The following is a 6,012-nucleotide window of genomic DNA, read 5'->3' on the forward strand; positions in this document are numbered from 1 at the left end:
TGAGAGAAAGGGAGGAAAGGATATATCAGATTTTTATCTTAAGCATATTTTTAGAAATAAGTGACAAAAAATGCATAAAATTTAACTAGCCTACAGAGGTTTGATGGTAATAAACAAATGAAGAACTCCTCCTCCACATTATTATGGCTGAAGAAAATTGTGGAGGGAAGAAGTTATTCCCAACATTATTTCTATAATAAAGCTCTCTTTCATATATAAAGCAGAAAAATTGAGGCTGAAGTGTCACTAGCAGAAGCCTGTGCGTTAGGTGAAAATCTCTGTTAGAGGGTGAATACCAAATGTGGTCCTACTACTTCCTTTAATAGTCTCCCCACCACCCCAACACACAAATACACACACAATAAGCCAGGCTCGACTCTTACTAATAAGACACTAGGCCGTTTCCCATCTAAAAGGCACTTTAAAATGTTTGTCAAAGTTGTCAGACAACCTAAAGTACCCCATACCAGACGCAGAGCCCTAAAGAGTGCCTCATCTTTAATTACTGCCTGGGACTCCTTGGGCATCTGCCTAGACCCCAAGCTCCTGCTCCATGCCGTTTGTTTCTTCCCTTTCCCAACCCCACCCTCCACCTCCTCAAAATCTGCACAGGCATCTTACAACTGTACTAGCCACACTGGGAGTTCTTGCCCTGGCTTTTCCTTATGTAACTTCCTGTTGCACTTGAATCATTTTAAACTTTTGTGTTGCAAACTAGAACTGCTCCATAGAGTTGTTGTTGTTGTTAAATACTATCAAGTCGGTTCTGATTCATAGTGTCCAAGGATCAGTTGGTTGAGTTGAACCACCAACCTCGCAGTTAACCGTCCATTGCTTATCTTACAGTGCCACACCAGGACTCCATAGAGTTACAGGACTGTAAAGGTACATTAGAAAAGCTGAATTATCAGACAGCTATAACATACATATTTTTGTCGAGTCTAGCAATGACAAGAACCCTGTAGTTAGGGTTCACAGCAACAGCAGCAGCAATGACAAAGGAAGAGATTACATCAGAAGTATTCTAATATCTACCCTGGGAGTCTACAGCATTTAATAATAACAATAACCAACATGAGACACAAGGACGTGCTGAAAAGGAATGAAAATATACAGCAGTGGAGTGAAAATCAGAGCAATTATATGGCTAAAACAAAGCAGATGCCATTAGGAAAGGCTGTTGGTGAAAATAAATGCTCCAAATAATTCAAAGCTGCAGAGGAAGAGGCCATAAGTGACACAAGGCATGGTTTTCCCTATGAAAGAATCTTAGTGAGTAGAGTTATAAATTATCAAAACTAATTGACTACTTAACAGGCTGACTTGAGTTCCTAATGTGCATCTAAAATCTAACAGGTCCAAAATAAAATTCTCAACATCTCTTCAACCCAATCTCACCCACAACAATAAGTGACAATTCAATTCTGCTTATTTCTTAGATCAAAAATCTAAGCCTCCCTGACAACTCTGCTTTTTCTAACAGCACACAGCCAGCCTATTCAATGATACAGTCAGCTCACCTACAATACATCTACCCCTTAATTTATCACCATCCGTCTCTTTTCTCAAATATCGCAACAGCTTCCAGATGGCACTCCTTGCTTCCACTCTTACTCACTATATAGTGTATATTCACACAGGAAACAGAATGATCCTATTAAAACAAGTCACATCACGTCATTCATCTACTCACACCCTATGTTGACCTACTAAGGTCAGTGTCCTCATGACCACCTCCCTTCACTCTCCTTCTGGTCTCAACTCCAGTAAAACTGGAGTTACTTATCCATCAACACAACACACATTTCTAGTCTTGAGGATCTTGTATAGTCTTTACCCTCTGCCTAGGACATGCTTCCCTAAGATAACTTCATGATTTGCTTTCATGCTTTCTTCAGGATTTTGCTCACTTATCAGAGAGTCTTTTACTATTTAAATCATTTGCTATTTAAATCTAGCCAATTTAAAATGTAAAGTTCTCTTCTCTCTCAGTTTTCTTACTTCTGTTAACTGTTCTACAAACACACATTATCATTGGTTAAAATGTTTGTGTATTCTGGTCTCCCCTTTATTATGCTCATATATTGCCTTTTTCTTTTCTCACAAAATGATGAAAGCAAAGGAAGACACTAGGAGGAACATGAAAGTTAAAAACTACAGAGGTAAAATTAAATCCTGCAATAAGAGTAGAAACAGGACCTTTTCCAGTCGTGAGCTGAGTCCTTTAGGCTCGTGGGTCTCAGGGCCCCCAAAACTGAGTAGTTCTTCATGCCCCGGAGGCTGTGCCCGGTGGCTTTGCTGCCGTTGTTGTTGTTGTTGTTATGTGCCGTGGAGTCGGTTCCGACTCATAGCGACCCTACACAGGGTTTCCGAGGCTGTAAATCTTTACGGGAGCAGACCGCCTCATCTTTCTCCCGCGGAACCGCTGGTAGTTTCGAACTGCTGACCTTGCGGCTCGCAGCCCAATTCGTAACCACTACGCTACCAGAGCTGCGGTTACCATGCCACAAAATGAATATATTGAGTTACACCGTTAAGTGCTATGGATATCGTTTACATTATCATAAGAAAAAGAGAAAGAAGGAAAGTTGAGAGGCTCATGAAAGTTCGAAGAAGTCCAAAAAGAAGATTGGTCTGAAGGCTAAGCTCTACCATAGACAGTGCCATGCTGAGAAAATACAAATGAAAAAGACTATCAAGATGCATGAAAAGAGAAACACCAAACAAAAGAATGATGAGAAGACTCCACAAGGTGCAGTGCCTGACTATCTGCTGGACAGAGAGGGGCAGTCCCAAGCTAATGTACTTTCCAATATGATTAAACAAAAATGAAAGAAGAAAGTGGGAAAATGGAAGGCCCTCTGCCCAAAGTTTGTGCCCAGGGAGAAATAAAAGTATTAAAAGTTATTCAGACAGGAAAGAGAAAAAAGAAAGCATGGAAAAGGATGGTTACCAAAATTTGCTTTGTTGGAGGTGGCTTTACACAAAAACCACCTAAATACTAAGATTCATCAGACCAATTGACTTACATTTCAAGAAGGCTCATGTAACACATCCTGAGCTTAAAGCCACCTCTGCTTACCGATAACTTGGTGTGAAGAAGAATCCCTCATCCCTGCTCTATGCAACTCTGGGTGTATTGACATAAGGAGGCAAGGTTATCTCGGGAAATATGCTCGAGTTACCAACAATCCTGAAAATGATGCATGCATAAATGCAGTCTTACTGGTTTGACAACCATTTATTTCCTTTAAGCCATTCCTTATTGGTGAAGACAACAACCAGGAAAATCACCATCACCTGTGTTTCTGCATACTATCAAATAGCTTTACCTGTCTGCAGTCATCAAGAACTATTTATGTTGTTATTTTAAAAACATAAAAATTGCCCAGTTTTACCTAAAAAGGAGTAGAAACAATAATCTACAAGTGTATACATAGCTGAACAGGTGTGAGAAGGCAAATTGGAATATGCTCATGAATATATAGAGATTTGACAGGGGATATTTCTACAAATGTATTTGTATGTGTGTATCTGCTCCACAAGACCTTTTTAAAGTGTTGAAGAGCAAAGATGTCAGCTTGAGGACTAAGATGCGCCTGACCCAAGCCATGGTATTTTCAATAATCTCATATGCATGCAAAAGCTGGACAGTGAATAAGGAAGACCATAGACGAATTGAAGCTTTTCAGTTATGGTGTTGGAGGAGAATACTGAAAGTGTCATGGGCTGCCAAAAGAACCAACAGATCTGTGATGGAAGAAGTGCAACCAGAGTGCTCCTTGGAGGCCACGATGGCCAAACTTCATCTCTCATACTTTGGACATATTGTCAGGAGGGACCAGTCACTGGAGAAGGATATCATGTTTGGTAAAGTGGAGGGTCAGAGAAGAAGAGGAAGACCCCCAGCGAGATGAATTGGCCAAGTGGCAGCATCAATGGGCTCAAGTGTGGCAATAATGCGGAGGTTGGCCCAGGATCAGGCAGTGTTTTGTTCTGCTGTGTGTAAGATTTCTATGAGTCGGTACTAACTTGATGGCATCTAACAACAACAACAAATATATCTATGAATATAGTAGAGCATATGAGGGGCAAAGTTATAAAAATGTCTTAGCCATTCCTAGACAACTTGAGTAAATGAATTGCTGGACCAGGAGGTTTAGGGCCATAGTCTAAGAGAACATTAAGGTCAATTCATATAATTATTCCACAAAGTCAATATGCTACATTCTACTATGAACTCATAAGCTTGTGAATGGCCATATAGGGTGTAGCTATTGGTCTCTTCCAGTCTGGAGCAAAGAGGAATAGGGGAAATCAAAGACACAAGGAGACAATTAGTCCAACTCCCATGACCTTCAGAAAAGAAGAACTAAATGGTACCTGGCTGTCACTGTCAACTGCTCTGAAAGGGATCACAATAGAAGGCCCTGGAGAGTGTGAGAAAAATGTGGATTAAAACTCTAATCATGGAAAAGACAAAGCTCACTCACCGTAGCACTGGACTCACTCCCATGGCTTAACTTTCAGATAAAAAGTAAAGGAGAACAGCAACCTTAGGGAGGCACACAGTCCTTAGAATGATAAACCATATGAGCCATCAAAAGAGCAACATTTGCCAAGGAATAAAGTTCAGAAGGCAGGAAGAGATAGGAAAGTAAGATAAATGCAAATGGTAAACACAGGGTGGAAGTGAAGAGTTGCTGTTACATTGTAGGAATTGTGATCAATGTCCTGAAACAAAATATGTATTGGTAAAACCTATTTGCTTTGCAAACTTTAACTCAAATCACAATAAAAAGTTTTGTTTTTTTAAATTTGTAATATTTATTCTTTGCATTGTTGTTATCAGTGCTGTTGAGTTAGTTCCAACCCATAGTGACCATGTGTAGAGTTTCTGAGTAGCGACTGGTGGGTTTGAACCACCACCTTGCAGTTCAAACTGACTTTACAGCCTAGCCCATTAATCCACAGTACCACCCCAGGACTTTGTATGTTGTTGTTATGTGCCGTGGAGTCAATTCTGACTCATAGCAACCCTGTATAGGGTTTCCAAGGCTGTAAATCTTTATGGGAGCAGAAAACCTCATCTTTCTCCTGCGGAACAGCTGGTAGTTTTGAACTGCTGATTGTGAGATTAGCAGCCTGATTCGTAATCACTATGTTATATGTACCACCAAACACACATCACTGGAATGTAAAGTTTATTAAGAGCAGAAACTTTCTGTTCCAAGGTTTATGTGAAGTATCTAGAACAGTTCCTGATACACTGTGGATCCTTGTTAAATACTCATTAAATTGATTTAAAGTTAAAATGAAACTATATGTATGTTGTTGTTCTGTTGTTAAGTGCTGTCGAGTCAGTTCTAACCCATGGTGACACTATGTAGGGTTTCCAAGGAGCAACTTATGTGTATAGAGATTAAAAACTCTTTAAGGGCATTTATTAGTTTTTGGTGACTGCTATGATGCATTAAAATAAACTTGGTGTTTAAACAATAGAAATTGATTCTCTCACAGTTTTTCAGGTCAGAAGTCCAAAATGGGTATCACTGGATTGAAATCAAGATGTTGGCAAACAATTCTTTCAGGAGATTTTAAGGGAAATTTCCCTTCTCAACTTCCGGAAGTGTTCTTTAGCCTGCAACTACATCTTTTCAATGTCTGCCTCTGTCTTTACATCAACTCCTCCTCTGTTTGTATTAATAACTTCTTTTTGTCTGTCTCTTCTGAGAACATCCATATAATCCGTGATGCTCTGCCTATGTCAATATTATTCACTTCATTATAACTGTAAAGATTCATTTGCCTTATAAGGTAGCCCTTACATGTTCCAGGAAGTAGGGGCTGATCTTTTTAAGTAACCATTATTCAATCTGCAACAGAAGGAAGATACAATATACAGTATATAGAAGAGGGTAGAAACTGCATATCCAACTCAGGAACTTTAGGAAGTCAGATAAGGGGTCAAGAAGTGACAGGGGCTTTTGACTTTCCCAGCAAAGCCTCTGG

The 6,012-nt window shown here is 39.7% G+C and overlaps 1 pseudogene; it reads left to right on the top strand.

Moving 5' to 3' along the window:
- Window positions 1-2,501: 2,501 nt before the first annotated feature.
- Window positions 2,502-3,234, top strand: LOC102822321 (annotated as a pseudogene).
- The last annotated feature ends 2,778 nt before the right edge of the window (window positions 3,235-6,012 follow it).

The sequence above is a fragment of the Chrysochloris asiatica genome, unplaced genomic scaffold, assembly GCF_000296735.1.
Source record: "Chrysochloris asiatica unplaced genomic scaffold, ChrAsi1.0 scaffold00058, whole genome shotgun sequence".
NCBI lineage: Eukaryota > Metazoa > Chordata > Mammalia > Afrosoricida > Chrysochloridae > Chrysochloris > Chrysochloris asiatica.